Source organism: Dendropsophus ebraccatus, chromosome 7, assembly GCF_027789765.1.
Source record: "Dendropsophus ebraccatus isolate aDenEbr1 chromosome 7, aDenEbr1.pat, whole genome shotgun sequence".
NCBI classification, from domain to species: domain Eukaryota; kingdom Metazoa; phylum Chordata; class Amphibia; order Anura; family Hylidae; genus Dendropsophus; species Dendropsophus ebraccatus.
In genome coordinates, this window is record NC_091460.1 from 77754683 (window position 1) to 77771257 (window position 16575).

Consider the following 16575-nt stretch of genomic DNA (forward strand, 5'->3'; position numbering starts at 1 on the left):
CGCAACATTATCCAATCATGATAGATGTTCACTCACCCCGTCCCATAGTCAGTACGTCCTGTCCCGATCTCAAAGGAGTATTCAGGCAGGAGACATACATAAGAATAAATGTATGAGGTCCGCACACCGAGATTTCAATCTACGTCCTGAAGTCTTCCATCGGTCGTCTTCACTGCGGACCGGGATCGCAAAGAAAATTGGAGAACTATACACTATAGCTCTGGGTCCAAGTTCTGATCCCATCCAGGGCATGACAGAACGAGGCAAACTGCAGCACTGCAGCCTGATCTCCAAGTCTGAAAACATGCGTTGTGCCAGCAATACACTGCTCAGGCAAATCTATAAAAAACACAAGAAATAAATGTAAATTAAGTGTGATAACACATAATATATCTCTTCATACTTGCAGAAGGAAAAAACTCTGTGTTCGTGTGGTTAATCCAGACTTTTAAGTTTTTTCCAAAATGACTTTTTTTTTCACACACTGGATATTTGTTCAATCATGTTTGGTAGCTGTAAAAAAATAATCAATGCTTTGTTTTTCTTTAAAGCAATGTTATTAATATTGGTTTTAAAAATCGTCCAATTTTTTGAATTTTTTTTGGCTGAACTTTTTCTGTTTTAGAGCTGATATAATTTCTGCGGTTCTATCATCCTAAAATCAGCGGAAAATAAAGAACATGGTTAATATGTTAACGGCTGTCAAATTGACAGAGGAGTTTTCCTATTTTGTGTGGACTAATGGAAATTTTCCATTGACAACGATGGAACTCATTATTATGACTTAATATGCCGATTACTGGTATCCACTTAAGAGCTTGGCTAATTTTTGTCCGATGACCTCTAGATGTGCATTCGCTTAACAGGTTATAATGCATGTCTTTCTGCGAAAACAAGATTTTCCACTGGCAACCATGGAATTCAGTATTATCATAGAGTAAATATCGATTTGTGGTAACCTCTCAGCTAATTTACGCCAAATCACCTTTGAATTTCCAGCCGCTAAACGGATGATAAAGTACGTCTTTATTGAAAATTAAGGCAAGGGGGCACTCGGATTTGAACCAAGGACCTCTTGATCTGCAGTCAAATGCTCTACCACCGAGCTATACCCCCAAACGAACGCCTTTAGGGAGTGTTTCCCCAAGCAGACCTAGCATCCTATATATTTTCAAAAATGAGTTTCTTTACACACTGGATATTTGTTCAATCATGTTTGGTAGCTGCAAAAAAGAATCAACCATTTAATTATTTATTTTATAAGAAGTGTTTTTCAAATTGGTTTAAAAACCTGTCCATTTTTTGTAATTTTTTTTGAATTTCTAGTAACTAATCAAATCATAAAGTATTTCTTTATTTAAAAGCAGGGCAAAGGGGCACTCGGATTTGAACCAAGGACCGCTTGATCTGCAGTCAAATGCTCTACCACTGAGCTATACCCCCAAACGAGCGCCTTTTTCGGAGTGCTTCCCTGGGCAGACCTAGAACACTAAGTTTTTTCCAAAATGACTTTTTTTTTCACACACTGGATATTTGTTCAATCATGTTTGGTAGCTGTAAAAAAATAATCAATGCTTTGTTTTTCTTTAAAGCAATGTTATTAATATTGGTTTTAAAAATCATTCAATTTTTTGAATTTTTTTTGGCTGAGCTTTTTCTGTTTTAGAGCTGATATAATTTCTGCGGTTCTATCATCCTAAAATCAGCGGAAAATAAAGAACATGTTAAATATGTTAACGGCTGTCAAATTGACAGAGGAGTTTTCCTATTTTGTGTGGACTAATGGAGATTTTCCATTGACAACGATGGAACTCATTATTATGACTTAATATGCCGATTACTGGTATCCACTTAAGAGCTTGGCTAATTTTTGTCCGATGACCTCTAGATGTGCCCTTGCCCTTCTTTATTGAAAAGAAGGGCAAGGGGGCACTTGTATTTGAACCAAGGACCTCTTGATCTGCAGTCAAATGCTCTACCACTGAGCTATACCCCCAAACGAGCGCCTTTTTGGAGTGCTTCCCTGGGCAGACCTAGAACACTAAGTTTTTTCCAAAATGACTTTTTTTTTCACACTGGATATTTGTTCAATCATGTTTGGTAGCTGTAAAAAAATAATCAATGCTTTGTTTTTCTTTAAAGCAATGTTATTAATATTGGTTTTAAAAATCGTCCAATTTTTTGAATTTTTTTTGGCTGAACTTTTTCTGTTTTAGAGCTGATATAATTTCTGCGGTTCTATCATCCTAAAATCAGCGGAAAATAAAGAACATGTTAAATATGTTAACGGCTGTCAAATTGACAGAGGAGTTTTCCTATTTTGTGTGGACTAATGGAGATTTTCCATTGACAACGATGGAACTCATTATTATGACTTAATATGCCGATTACTGGTATCCACTTAAGAGCTTGGCTAATTTTTGTCCGATGACCTCTAGATGTGCATTCGCTTAACAGGTTATAACGCATGTCTTCCTGCGAAAACAAGATTTTCCACTGGCAACCATGGAACTCAGTATTATCATAGAGTAAATATCGATTTGTGTTAACCTCTCAGCTAATTTACGCCCAATAACCTTTGAATTTCAGCCGCTAAACGGATGATAAAGTACGTCTTTATTGAAAATAAAGGCAAGACCTAGCATTCTATATATTTTCAAAAATGAGTTTCTTTACACACTGGATATTTGTTCAATCATGTTTGGTAGCTGCAAAAAAGAATCAACCATTTAATTATTTATTTTATAAGAAGTGTTTTTCAAATTGGTTTAAAAACCTGTCCATTTTCTGTAATTTTTTTTGAATTTCTAGTAACTAATCAAATGATAAAGTATTTCTTTATTGAAAAGAAGGGCAAGGGGGCACTCGGAATTGTACCAAGGACCTCTTGATCTGCAGTCAAATGCTCTACCACTGAGCTATACCCCCAAAAGAGCGCTTTTTCAGAATGCTTCCCTGGGCAGACCTAGAACACTAAGTTTTTTCCAAAATGACTTTCTTTTTCACACACTGGATATTTGTTTAATCATGTTTGGTAGCTGTAAAAAAAATAATCAATGTTTTGTTTTTCTTTAAAGCAATGTTACTAATATTGCTTTTAAAAATCGTCCAATTTTTTGAATTTTTTTGGCTGAACTTTTTCTCTTTTAGAGCTGATATAATTTCTGCGGTTCTATCATCCTAAAATCAGCAGAAAATAAAGAACATGTTAAATATGTTAACGGCTGTCAAATTGACAGAGGAGTTTTCCTATTTTGTGTGGACTAATGGAGATTTTCCATTGACAACGATGGAACTCATTATTATGACTTAATATGCCGATTACTGGTATCCACTTAAGAGCTTGGCTAATTTTTGTCCGTTGACCTCAAGATGTGCATTCGCTTAACAGGTTATAACGCATGTCTTCCTGCGAAAACAAGATTTTCCACTGGCAACCATGGAACTCAGTATTATCATAGAGTAAATATCGATTTGTGATAACCTCTCAGCTAATTTACGCCCAATCACCTTTGAATTTCCAGCTGCTAAACGGATGATAAAGTACGTCTTTATTGAAAATTAAGGCAAGGGGGCACTCGGATTTGAACCAAGGACCTCTTGATCTGCAGTCAAATGCTCTACCACTGAGCTATACCCCCAAACGAGCGCCTTTTCAGAATGCTTCCCTGGGCAGACCTAGAACACTAAGTTTTTTCCAAAATGACTTTTTTTTTCACACACTGGATATTTGTTCAATCATGTTTGGTAGCTGTAAAAAAATAATCAATGCTTTGTTTTTCTTTAAAGCAATGTTACTAATATTGGTTTTAAAAATCGTCCAATTTTTTGAATTTTTTTTGGCTGAACTTTTTCTGTTTTAGAGCTGATATAATTTCTGCGGTTCTATCATCCTAAAATCAGTGGAAAATAAAGAACATGTTAAATATGTTAACGGCTGTCAAATTGACAAAGGAGTTTTCCTATTTTGTGTGGACTAATCGAGATTTTCCATTGACAACTATGGAACTCATTATTATGACTTAATATGCCGATTACTGGTATCCACTTAAGAGCTTGGCTAATTTTTGTCCGATGACCTCTAGATGTGCATTCGCTTAACAGGTTATAACGCATGTCTTCCTGCGAAAACAAGATTTTCCACTGGCAACCATGGAACTCAGTATTATCATAGAGTAAATATCGATTTGTGGTAACCTCTCAGCTAATTTACGCCCAATCACCTTTGAATTTCCAGCCGCTAAACGGATGATAAAGTACGTCTTTATTGAAAATTAAGGCAAGGGGGCACTCGGATTTGAACCAAGGACCTCTTGATCTGCAGTCAAATGCTCTACCACTGAGCTATACCCCCAAACAAGCGCCTTTTCAGAATGCTTCCCTGGGAAGACCTAGAACACTAAGTTTTTTCCAAAATGACTTTTTTTTTCACACACTGGATATTTGTTCAATCATGTTTGGTAGCTGTAAAAAAAATAATCAATGCTTTGTTTTTCTTTAAAGCAATGTTACTAATATTGGTTTTAAAAATCGTACAATTTTTTGAATTTTTTTTGGCTGAACTTTTTCTGTTTTAGAGCTGATATAATTTCTGCGGTTCTATCATCCTAAAATCAGCGGAAAATAAAGAACATGTTAAATATGTTAACGGCTGTCAAATTGACAGAGGAGTTTTCCTATTTTGTGTGGACTAATGGAGATTTTCCATTGACAACGATGGAACTCATTATTATGACTTAATATGCCGATTACTGGTATCCACTTAAGAGCTTGGCTAATTTTGTCCGATGACCTCTAGATGTGCATTCGCTTAACAGGTTATAACGCATGTCTTCCTGCGAAAACAAGATTTTCCACTGGCAACCATGGAACTCAGTATTATCATAGAGTAAATATCGATTTGTGGTAACCTCTCAGCTAATTTACGCCCAATCACCTTTGAATTTCCAGCCGCTAAACGGATGATAAAGTACGTCTTTATTGAAAATTAAGGCAAGGGGGCACTCGGATTTGAACCAAGGACCTCTTGATCTGCAGTCAAATGCTCTACCACTGAGCTATACCCCCAAACGAGCGCCTTTTCGGAGTGTTTCCCTGGGCAGACCTAGAACACTAAGTTTTTTCCAAAATGACTTTTTTTTTCACACACTGGATATTTGTTCAATCATGTTTGGTAGCTGTAAAAAAGAATCAATGCTTTGTTTTTCTTTAAAGCAATGTTACTAATATTGGTTTTAAAAATCGTCCAATTTTTTTAATTTTTTTTGGCTGAACTTTTTCTGTTTTAGAGCTGATATAATTTCTGCGGTTCTATCATCCTAAAATCAGCGGCAAATAAAGAACATGTTAAATATGTTAACGGCTGTCAAATTGACAGAGAAGTTTTCCGATTTTGTGTGGACTAATGGAAATTTTCCATTGACAACGATGGAACTCATTATTATGACTTAATATGCCGATTACTGGTATCCACTTAAGAGCTTGGCTAATGTTTGTCCGATGACCTCTAGATGTGCATTCGCTTAACAGGTTATAACGCATGTCTTCCTGCGAAAACAAGATTTTCCACTGGCAACCATGGAACTCAGTATTATCATAGAGTAAATATCGATTTGTGGTAACCTCTCAGCTAATTTACGCCCAATCACCTTTGAATTTCCAGCCGCTAAACGGATGATAAAGTACGTCTTTATTGAAATTAAGGCAAGGGGGCACTCGGATTTGAACCAAGGACCTCTTGATCTGCAGTCAAATGCTCTACCACTGATCTATACCCCCAAACGAGCGCCTTTTGGGAGTGTTTCCCCAAGCAGACCTAGCATTCTATATATTTTCAAAAATGAGTTTCTTTACACACTGGATATTTGTTCAATCATGTTTGGTAGCTGCAAAAAAGAATCAACCATTTAATTATTTATTTTATAAGAAGTGTTTTTCAAATTGGTTTAAAAACCTGTCCATTTTCTGTAATTTTTTTTGAATTTGTAGTAACTAATCAAATGATAAAGTATTTCTTTATTGAAAATAAGGGCAAGGGGGCACTCGCATTTGAACCAAGGACCTCTTGATCTGCAGTCAAATGCTCTACCACTGAGTTATACCCCCAAACGAGCGCCTTTTTAAAGTGCTTCCCTGAGCAGACCTAGAACACTAAGTTTTTCCAAAATGACTTTTTCTTTCACACACTGGATATTTGTTCAATCATGTTTGGTAGCTGTAAAAAAAATAATCAATGCTTTGTTTTTCTTTAAAGCAATGCTATTAATATTGGTTTTAAAAATCGTCCAATTTTTTGAATTTTTTTTGGCTGAACTTTTTCTGTTTTAGAGCTGATATAATTTCTGCGGTTCTATCATCCTAAAATCAGCGGAAAATAAAGAACATGTTAAATATGTTAACGGCTGTCAAATTGACAGAGGAGTTTTCCTATTTTGTGTGGACTAATGGAGATTTTCCATTGACAACGATGGAACTCATTATTATGACTTAATATGCCGATTACTGGTATCCACTTAAGAGCTTGGCTAATTTTTGTCCGATGACCTCTAGATGTGCATTCGCTTAACAGTTTATAACGCATGTCTTCCTGCGAAAACAAGATTTTCCACTGGCAACCATGGAACTCAGTATTATCATAGAGTAAATATCGATTTGTGGTAACCTCTCAGCTAATTTACGCCCTATCACCTTTGAATTTCCAGCCGCCAAACGGATGATAAAGTACGTCTTTATTGAAAATTAAGGCAAGGGGGCACTGGGATGTGAACCAAGAACCTCTTGTTCTGCAGTCAAATGCTCTACCACTGAGCTATACCCCCAAACGAGCGCCTTTTAGGAGTGTTTTCCCAAGCAGACCTAGCATCCTATATATTTTCAAAAATGAGTTTCTTTACACACTGGATATTTGTTCAATCATGTTTGGTAGCTGCAAAAAAGAATCAACCCCATTAATTATTTATTTTATACGAAGTGTTTTTCAAAATGGTTTAAAAACCTGTCCTTTTTTTGTAATTTTTTTTGAATTTCTAGTAACTAATCAAATGATAAAGTATTTCTTTATTGAAAAGTAGGGCAAGGGGGCACTCGGATTTGAACCAAGGACCTCTTGATCTGCAGTCAAATGCTCTACCACTGAGCTATACCCCCAAACGAGCGCCTTTTCAGAATGCTTCCCTGGGCAGACCTAGAACACTAAGTTTTTTCCAAAATGACTTTTTTTTCACACACTGGATATTTGTTCAATCATGTTTGGTAGCTGTAAAAAAATAATCAATGCTTTGTTTTTCTTTAAAGCAATGTTACTAATATTGGTTTTAAAAATCGTACAATTTTTTGAATTTTTTTTGGCTGAACTTTTTCTGTTTTAGAGCTGATATAATTTCTGCGGTTCTATCATCCTAAAATCAGCGGAAAATAAAGAACATGTTAAATATGTTAACGGCTGTCAAATTGACAGAGGAGTTTTCCTATTTTGTGTGGACTAATGGAGATTTTCCATTGACACAGATGGAACTCATTATTATGACTTAATATGCCGATTACTGGTATCCACTTAAGAGCTTGGCTAATTTTTGTCCGATGACCTCTAGATGTGCATTCGCTTAACTGGTTATAATGCATGTCTTCCTGCGAAAACAAGATTTTCCACTGGCAACCATGGAACTCAGTATTATCATAGAGTAAATATCGATTTGTGGTAACCTCTCAGCTAATTTACGCCCAATCACCTTTGAATTTCCAGCCGCTAAACGGATGATAAAGTACGTCTTTATTGAAAATTAAGGCAAGGGGGCACTCGGATTTGAACCAAGGACCTCTTGATCTGCAGTCAAATGCTATACCACTGAGCTATACCCCCAAACGAGCGCCTTTTGGGAGTGCTTCCCTGGGCAGACCTAGAACACTAAGTTTTTTTCCAAAATGACTTTTTTTTTCACACACTGGATATTTGTTCAATCATGTTTGGTAGCTATAAAAAATAATCAATGCTTTGTTTTTCTTTAAAGTAATGTTACTAAAATTGGTTTTAAAAATCGTCCAATTTTTTGAATTTTTTTTGGCTGAACTTTTTCTGTTTTAGAGCTGATATAATTTCTGCGGTTCTATCATCCTAAAATCAGCGGAAAATAAAGAACATGTTAAATATGTTAACGGCTGTCAAATTGACAGAGGAGTTTTCCTATTTTGTGTGGACTAATGGAGATTTTCCATTGACAACGATGGAACTCATTATTATGACTTAATATGCCGATTACTGGTATCCACTTAAGAGCTTGGCTAATTTTGTCCGATGACCTCTAGATGTGCATTCGCTTAACAGGTTATAACGCATGTCTTCCTGCAAAAACAAGATTTTCCACTGGCAACCATGGAACTCAGTATTTCCATAGAGTAAATATTGATTTGTGGTAACCTCTCAGCTAATTTACGCCCAATCACCTTTGAATTTCCAGCCGCTAAACGGATGATAAAGTACGTCTTTATTGAAATTAAGGCAAGGAAGCACTCGGATTTGAACCAAGGACCTCTTGATCTGCAGTCAAATGCTCTACCACTGAGCTATACCCCCAAACGAGCGCCTTTTGGGAGTGTTTCCCCAAGCAGACCTAGCATTCTATATATTTTCAAAAATGAGTTTCTTTACACACTGGATATTTGTTCAATCATGTTTGGTAGCTGCAAAAAAGAATCAACCATTTAATTATTTATTTTATAAGAAGTGTTTTTCAAATTAGTTTAAAAACCTGTCCATTTTCTGTAATTTTTTTTGAATTTCTAGTAACTAATCAAATGATAAAGTATTTCTTTATTGAAAAGAAGGGCAAGGGGGCACTCGGATTTGAACCAAGGACCTCTTGATCTGCAGTCAAATGCTCTACCACTGAGCTATACCCCCAAACGAGCGCCTTTTCAGAATGCTTCCCTGGGCAGACCTAGAACACTAAGTTTTTTCCAAAATGACTTTTTTTTTCACACACTGGATATTTGTTCAATCATGTTTGGTAGCTGTAAAAAAATAATCAATGCTTTGTTTTTCTTTAAAGCAATGTTACTAATATTGGTTTTAAAAATCGTACAATTTTTTGAATTTTTTTTGGCTGAACTTTTTCTGTTTTAGAGCTGATATAATTTCTGCGGTTCTATCATCCTAAAATCAGCGGAAAATAAAGAACATGTTAAATATGTTAACGGCTGTCAAATTGACAGAAGAGTTTTCCTATTTTGTGTGGACTAATGGAGATTTTCCATTGACAACGATGGAACTCATTATTATGACTTAATATGCCGATTACTGGTATCCACTTAAGAGCTTGTCTAATTTTTGTCCGATGACCTCTAGATGTGCATTCGCTTAACAGGTTATAATGCATGTCTTCCTGCGAAAACAAGATTTTCCACTGGCAACCATGGAACTCAGTATTATCATAGAGTAAATATCGATTTGTGGTAACCTCTCAGCTAATTTACGCCCAATCACCTTTGAATTTCCAGCCGCCAAACGGATGATAAAGTACGTCTTTATTGAAAATTAAGGCAAGGGGGCACTCGGATTTGAACCAAGGACCTCTTGATCTGCAGTCAAATGCTCTACCACTGAGCTATACCCCCAAACGAGCGCCTTTTCAGAATGCTTCCCTGGGCAGACCTAGAACACTAAGTTTTTTCCAAAATGACTTTTTTTTCACACACTGGATATTTGTTCAATCATGTTTGGTAGCTGTAAAAAAATAATCAATGCTTTGTTTTTCTTTAAAGCAATGTTACTAATATTGGTTTTAAAAATCGTACAATTTTTTGAATTTTTTTTGGCTGAACTTTTTCTGTTTTAGAGCTGATATAATTTCTGCGGTTCTATCATCCTAAAATCAGCGGAAAATAAAGAACATGTTAAATATGTTAACGGCTGTCAAATTGACAGAGGAGTTTTCCTATTTTGTGTGGACTAATGGAGATTTTCCATTGACACAGATGGAACTCATTATTATGACTTAATATGCCGATTACTGGTATCCACTTAAGAGCTTGGCTAATTTTGTCCGATGACCTCTAGATGTGCATTCGCTTAACTGGTTATAATGCATGTCTTCCTGCGAAAACAAGATTTTCCACTGGCAACCATGGAACTCAGTATTATCATAGAGTAAATATCGATTTGTGGTAACCTCTCAGCTAATTTACGCCCAATCACCTTTGAATTTCCAGCCGCTAAACGGATGATAAAGTACGTCTTTATTGAAAATTAAGGCAAGGGGGCACTCGGATTTGAACCAAGGACCTCTTGATCTGCAGTCAAATGCTATACCACTGAGCTATACCCCCAAACGAGCGCCTTTTGGGAGTGCTTCCCTGGGCAGACCTAGAACACTAAGTTTTTTTCCAAAATGACTTTTTTTTTCACACACTGGATATTTGTTCAATCATGTTTGGTAGCTATAAAAAATAATCAATGCTTTGTTTTTCTTTAAAGTAATGTTACTAAAATTGGTTTTAAAAATCGTCCAATTTTTTGAATTTTTTTTGGCTGAACTTTTTCTGTTTTAGAGCTGATATAATTTCTGCGGTTCTATCATCCTAAAATCAGCGGAAAATAAAGAACATGTTAAATATGTTAACGGCTGTCAAATTGACAGAGGAGTTTTCCTATTTTGTGTGGACTAATGGAGATTTTCCATTGACAACGATGGAACTCATTATTATGACTTAATATGCCGATTACTGGTATCCACTTAAGAGCTTGGCTAATTTTTGTCCGATGACCTCTAGATGTGCATTCGCTTAACAGGTTATAACGCATGTCTTCCTGCAAAAACAAGATTTTCCACTGGCAACCATGGAACTCAGTATTTCCATAGAGTAAATATTGATTTGTGGTAACCTCTCAGCTAATTTACGCCCAATCACCTTTGAATTTCCAGCCGCTAAACGGATGATAAAGTACGTCTTTATTGAAATTAAGGCAAGGAAGCACTCGGATTTGAACCAAGGACCTCTTGATCTGCAGTCAAATGCTCTACCACTGAGCTATACCCCCAAACGAGCGCCTTTTGGGAGTGTTTCCCCAAGCAGACCTAGCATTCTATATATTTTCAAAAATGAGTTTCTTTACACACTGGATATTTGTTCAATCATGTTTGGTAGCTGCAAAAAAGAATCAACCATTTAATTATTTATTTTATAAGAAGTGTTTTTCAAATTAGTTTAAAAACCTGTCCATTTTCTGTAATTTTTTTTGAATTTCTAGTAACTAATCAAATGATAAAGTATTTCTTTATTGAAAAGAAGGGCAAGGGGGCACTCGGATTTGAACCAAGGACCTCTTGATCTGCAGTCAAATGCTCTACCACTGAGCTATACCCCCAAACGAGCGCCTTTTCAGAATGCTTCCCTGGGCAGACCTAGAACACTAAGTTTTTTCCAAAATGACTTTTTTTTTCACACACTGGATATTTGTTCAATCATGTTTGGTAGCTGTAAAAAAATAATCAATGCTTTGTTTTTCTTTAAAGCAATGTTACTAATATTGGTTTTAAAAATCGTACAATTTTTTGAATTTTTTTTGGCTGAACTTTTTCTGTTTTAGAGCTGATATAATTTCTGCGGTTCTATCATCCTAAAATCAGCGGAAAATAAAGAACATGTTAAATATGTTAACGGCTGTCAAATTGACAGAAGAGTTTTCCTATTTTGTGTGGACTAATGGAGATTTTCCATTGACAACGATGGAACTCATTATTATGACTTAATATGCCGATTACTGGTATCCACTTAAGAGCTTGTCTAATTTTTGTCCGATGACCTCTAGATGTGCATTCGCTTAACAGGTTATAACGCATGTCTTCCTGCGAAAACAAGATTTTCCACTGGCAACCATGGAACTCAGTATTATCATAGAGTAAATATCGATTTGTGGTAACCTCTCAGCTAATTTACGCCCAATCACCTTTGAATTTCCAGCCGCTAAACGGATGATAAAGTACGTCTTTATTGAAAATTAAGGCAAGGGGGCACTCGGATTTGAACCAAGGACCTCTTGATCTGCAGTCAAATGCTCTACCACTGAGCTATACCCCCAAACGAGCACCTTTTGGGAGTGCTTCCCTGGGCAGACCTAGAACACTAAGTTTTTTTCCAAAATGACTTTTTTTTTTCACACACTGGATATTTGTTCAATCATGTTTGGTAGCTATAAAAAAATAATCAATGCTTTGTTTTTCTTTAAAGCAATGTTACTAAAATTGGTTTTAAAAATCGTCCAATTTTTTGAATTTTTTTTGGCTGAACTTTTTCTGTTTTAGAGCTGATATAATTTCTGCGGTTCTATCATCCTAAAATCAGCGGAAAATAAAGAACATGTTAAATATGTTAACGGCTGTCAAATTGACAGAGGAGTTTTCCTATTTTGTGTGGACTAATGGAGATTTTCCATTGACAACGATGGAACTCATTATTATGACTTAATATGCCGATTACTGGTATCCACTTAAGAGCTTGGCTAATTTTTGTCCGATGACCTCTAGATGTGCATTCGCTTAACAGGTTATAACGCATGTCTTCCTGCAAAAACAAGATTTTCCACTGGCAACCATGGAACTCAGTATTTCCATAGAGTAAATATTGATTTGTGGTAACCTCTCAGCTAATTTACGCCCAATCACCTTTGAATTTCCAGCCGCTAAACGGATGATAAAGTACGTCTTTATTGAAATTAAGGCAAGGGGGCACTCGGATTTGAACCAAGGACCTCTTGATCTGCAGTCAAATGCTCTACCACTGAGCTATATCCCCAAACGAGCGCCTTTTGGCAGTGTTTCCCCAAGCAGACCTAGCATTCTATATATTTTCAAAAATGAGTTTCTTTACACACTGGATATTTGTTCAATCATGTTTGGTAGCTGCAAAAAAGAATCAACCATTTAATTATTTATTTTATAAGAAGTGTTTTTCAAATTGGTTTAAAAACCTGTCCATTTTTTGTAATTTTTTTTGAATTTCTAGTAACTAATCAAATGATAAAGTATTTCTTTATTAAAAAGAAGGGCAAGGGGGCACTCGGATTTGAACCAAGGACCTCTTAATCTGCAGTCAAATGCTCTACCACTGAGCTATACCCCCAAACGAGCGCCTTTTCAGAATGCTTCCCTGGGCAGACCTAGAACACTAAGTTTTTTCCAAAATGACTTTTTTTTCACACACTGGATATTTGTTCAATCATGTTTGGTAGCTGTAAAAAAATAATCAATGCTTTGTTTTTCTTTAAAGCAATGTTACTAATATTGGTTTTAAAAATCGTACAATTTTTTGAATTTTTTTTGGCTGAACTTTTTCTGTTTTAGAGCTGATATAATTTCTGCGGTTCTATCATCCTAAAATCAGCGGAAAATAAAGAACATGTTAAATATGTTAACGGCTGTCAAATTGACAGAGGAGTTTTCCTATTTTGTGTGGACTAATGGAGATTTTCCATTGACAACGATGGAACTCATTATTATGACTTAATATGCCGATTACTGGTATCCACTTAAGAGCTTGGCTAATTTTTGTCCGATGACCTCTAGATGTGCATTCGCTTAACAGGTTATAACGCATGTCTTCCTGCGAAAACAAGATTTTCCACTGGCAACCATGGAACTCAGTATTATCATAGAGTAAATATCGATTTGTGGTAACCTCTCAGCTAATTTACGCCCAATCACCTTTGAATTTCCAGCCGCTAAACGGATGATAAAGTACGTCTTTATTGAAAATTAAGGCAAGGGGGCACTCGGATTTGAACCAAGGACCTCTTGATCTGCAGTCAAATGCTCTACCACTGAGCTATACCCCCAAACGAGCGCCTTTTTGGAGTGTTTCCCTGGGCAGACCTAGAACACTAAGTTTTTTCCAAAATGACTTTTTTTTTCACACACTGGATATTTGTTCAATCATGTTTGGTAGCTGTAAAAAAATAATCAATGCTTTGTTTTTCTTTAAAGCAATGTTACTAATATTGGTTTTAAAAATCGTCCAATTTTTTTAATTTTTTTTGGCTGAACTTTTTCTGTTTTAGAGCTGATATAATTTCTGCGGTTCTATCATCCTAAAATCAGCGGAAAATAAAGAACATGTTAAATATGTTAACGGCTGTCAAATTGACAGAGGAGTTTTCCTATTTTGTGTGGACTAATGGAGATTTTCCATTGACAACGATGGAACTCATTATTATGACTTAATATGCCGATTACTGGTATCCACTTAAGAGCTTGGCTAATTTTTGTCCGTTGACCTCTAGATGTGCATTCGCTTAACAGGTTATAACGCATGTCTTCCTGCGAAAACAAGATTTTCCACTGGCAACCATGGAACTCAGTATTATCATAGAGTAAATATCGATTTGTGATAACCTCTCAGCTAATTTACGCCCAATCACCTTTGAATTTCCAGCCGCTAAACGGATGATAAAGTACGTCTTTATTGAAAATTAAGGCAAGGGGGCACTCGGATTTGAACCAAGGACCTCTTGATCTGCAGTCAAATGCTCTACCACTGAGCTATACCCCCAAACGAGCGCCTTTTCAGAATGCTTCCCTGGGCAGACCTAGAACACTAACTTTTTTCCAAAATGACTTTTTTTTCACACACTGGATATTTGTTCAATCATGTTTGGTAGCTGTAAAAAAATAATCAATGCTTTGTTTTTCTTTAAAGCAATGTTACTAATATTGGTTTTAAAAATCGTCCAATTTTTTGAATTTTTTTTGGCTGATCTTTTTCTGTTTTAGAGCTGATATAATTTCTGCGGTTCTATCATCCTAAAATCAGCGGAAAATAAAGAACATGTTAAATATGTTAACGGCTGTCAAATTGACAAAGGAGTTTTCCTATTTTGTGTGGACTAATGGGGATATTCCATTGACAACGATGGAACTCATTATTATGACTTAATTTGCCGATTACTGGTATCCACTTAAGAGCTTGGCTAATTTTTGTCCGATGACCTCTAGATGTGCATTCGCTTAACAGGTTATAACGCATGTCTTCCTGCGAAAACAAGATTTTCCACTGGCAACCATGGAACTCAGTATTATCATAGAGTAAATATCGATTTGTGGTAACTTCTCAGCTAATTTACGCCCAGTCACCTTTGAATTTCCAGCCGCTAAACGGATGATAAAGTACGTCTTTATTGAAAATTAAGGCAAGGGGGCACTCGGATTTGAACCAAGGACCTCTTGATCTGCAGTCAAATGCTCTACCACTGAGCTATACCCCCAAACGAGCGCCTTTTCAGAATGCTTCCCTGGGCAGACCTAGAACACTAAGTTTTTTCCAAAATGACTTTTTTTTCACACACTGGATATTTGTTCAATCATGTTTGGTAGCTGTAAAAAAATAATCAATGCTTTGTTTTTCTTTAAAGCAATGTTACTAATATTGGTTTTAAAAATCGTCCAATTTTTTGAATTTTTTTTGGCTGAACTTTTTCTGTTTTAGAGCTGATATAATTTCTGCGGTTCTATCATCCTAAAATCAGCGGAAAATAAAGAACATGTTAAATATGTTAACGGCTGTCAAATTGACAGAGGAGTTTTCCTATTTTGTGTGGACTAATGGGGATATTCCATTGACAACGATGGAACTCATTATTATGACTTAATTTGCCGATTACTGGTATCCACTTAAGAGCTTGGCTAATTTTTGTCCGATGACCTCTAGATGTGCATTCGCTTAACAGGTTATAACGCATGTCTTCCTGCGAAAACAAGATTTTCCACTGGCAACCATGGAACTCAGTATTATCATAGAGTAAATATCGATTTGTGGTAACTTCTCAGCTAATTTACGCCCAGTCACCTTTGAATTTCCAGCCGCTAAACGGATGATAAAGTACGTCTTTATTGAAAATAAAGGCAAGGGGGCACTCGGATTTGAACCAAGGACCTCTTGATCTGCAGTCAAATGCTCTACCACTGAGCTATACCCCCAAACGAGCGCCTTTTGCGAGTGTTTCCCTGGGCAGACCTAGAACACTAAGTTTTTTCCAAAATGACTTTTTTTCACACACTGGATATTTGTTCAATCATGTTTGGTAGCTGTAAAAAAATAATCAATGCTTTGTTTTTCTTTAAAGCAATGTTACTAATATTGGTTTTAAAAATCGTCCAATTTTTTGAATTTTTTTTGGCTGAACTTTTTCTGTTTTAGAGCTGATATAATTTCTGCGGTTCTATCATCCTAAAATCAGCGGAAAATAAAGAACATGTTAAATATGTTAACGGCTGTCAAATTGACAGAGGAGTTTTCCTATTTTGTGTGGACTAATGGAGATTTTCCATTGACAACGATGGAACTCATTATTATGACTTAATATGCCGATTACTGGTATCCACTTAAGAGCTTGGCTAATTTTTGTCCGATGACCTCTAGATGTGCATTCGCTTAACAGGTTATAATGCATGTCTTCCTGCGAAAACAAGATTTTCCACTGGCAACCATGGAACTCAGTATTATCATAGAGTAAATATCGATTTGTAGTAACCTCTCAGCTAATTTACACCCAATCACCTTTGAATTTCCAGCCGCTAAACGGATGATAAA

General features: G+C 36.1%; 16 non-coding genes across 16 annotated transcripts; all 16 read right to left on the reverse strand.

The window, feature by feature from the left end:
* Nucleotides 1-3569: 3569 nt before the first annotated feature.
* TRNAC-GCA (transfer RNA cysteine (anticodon GCA)) lies at nt 3570-3641 on the reverse strand. Its single transcript has one exon. It is a non-coding gene; the product is annotated as a tRNA-Cys (tRNA).
* Nucleotides 3642-4282: 641 nt separating this feature from the next.
* On the reverse strand, nt 4283-4354 carry TRNAC-GCA (transfer RNA cysteine (anticodon GCA)). Its single transcript has one exon. It is a non-coding gene; the product is annotated as a tRNA-Cys (tRNA).
* A 641-nt stretch (nt 4355-4995) lies between these two features.
* Nucleotides 4996-5067, reverse strand: TRNAC-GCA (transfer RNA cysteine (anticodon GCA)). Its single transcript has one exon. It is a non-coding gene; the product is annotated as a tRNA-Cys (tRNA).
* A 2007-nt stretch (nt 5068-7074) lies between these two features.
* On the reverse strand, nt 7075-7146 carry TRNAC-GCA (transfer RNA cysteine (anticodon GCA)). The gene has a single exon. It is a non-coding gene; the product is annotated as a tRNA-Cys (tRNA).
* Nucleotides 7147-8497: 1351 nt separating this feature from the next.
* On the reverse strand, nt 8498-8569 carry TRNAC-GCA (transfer RNA cysteine (anticodon GCA)). Its single transcript has one exon. It is a non-coding gene; the product is annotated as a tRNA-Cys (tRNA).
* Nucleotides 8570-8824: 255 nt separating this feature from the next.
* TRNAC-GCA (transfer RNA cysteine (anticodon GCA)) lies at nt 8825-8896 on the reverse strand. The gene has a single exon. It is a non-coding gene; the product is annotated as a tRNA-Cys (tRNA).
* A 641-nt stretch (nt 8897-9537) lies between these two features.
* Nucleotides 9538-9609, reverse strand: TRNAC-GCA (transfer RNA cysteine (anticodon GCA)). The gene has a single exon. It is a non-coding gene; the product is annotated as a tRNA-Cys (tRNA).
* Nucleotides 9610-10960: 1351 nt separating this feature from the next.
* Nucleotides 10961-11032, reverse strand: TRNAC-GCA (transfer RNA cysteine (anticodon GCA)). Its single transcript has one exon. It is a non-coding gene; the product is annotated as a tRNA-Cys (tRNA).
* A 255-nt stretch (nt 11033-11287) lies between these two features.
* Nucleotides 11288-11359, reverse strand: TRNAC-GCA (transfer RNA cysteine (anticodon GCA)). The gene has a single exon. It is a non-coding gene; the product is annotated as a tRNA-Cys (tRNA).
* Nucleotides 11360-12000: 641 nt separating this feature from the next.
* Nucleotides 12001-12072, reverse strand: TRNAC-GCA (transfer RNA cysteine (anticodon GCA)). The gene has a single exon. It is a non-coding gene; the product is annotated as a tRNA-Cys (tRNA).
* A 642-nt stretch (nt 12073-12714) lies between these two features.
* Nucleotides 12715-12786, reverse strand: TRNAC-GCA (transfer RNA cysteine (anticodon GCA)). Its single transcript has one exon. It is a non-coding gene; the product is annotated as a tRNA-Cys (tRNA).
* Nucleotides 12787-13041: 255 nt separating this feature from the next.
* Nucleotides 13042-13113, reverse strand: TRNAC-GCA (transfer RNA cysteine (anticodon GCA)). Its single transcript has one exon. It is a non-coding gene; the product is annotated as a tRNA-Cys (tRNA).
* Nucleotides 13114-13753: 640 nt separating this feature from the next.
* Nucleotides 13754-13825, reverse strand: TRNAC-GCA (transfer RNA cysteine (anticodon GCA)). Its single transcript has one exon. It is a non-coding gene; the product is annotated as a tRNA-Cys (tRNA).
* A 641-nt stretch (nt 13826-14466) lies between these two features.
* On the reverse strand, nt 14467-14538 carry TRNAC-GCA (transfer RNA cysteine (anticodon GCA)). Its single transcript has one exon. It is a non-coding gene; the product is annotated as a tRNA-Cys (tRNA).
* A 640-nt stretch (nt 14539-15178) lies between these two features.
* TRNAC-GCA (transfer RNA cysteine (anticodon GCA)) lies at nt 15179-15250 on the reverse strand. Its single transcript has one exon. It is a non-coding gene; the product is annotated as a tRNA-Cys (tRNA).
* A 640-nt stretch (nt 15251-15890) lies between these two features.
* TRNAC-GCA (transfer RNA cysteine (anticodon GCA)) lies at nt 15891-15962 on the reverse strand. The gene has a single exon. It is a non-coding gene; the product is annotated as a tRNA-Cys (tRNA).
* Nucleotides 15963-16575: the final 613 nt, after the last annotated feature.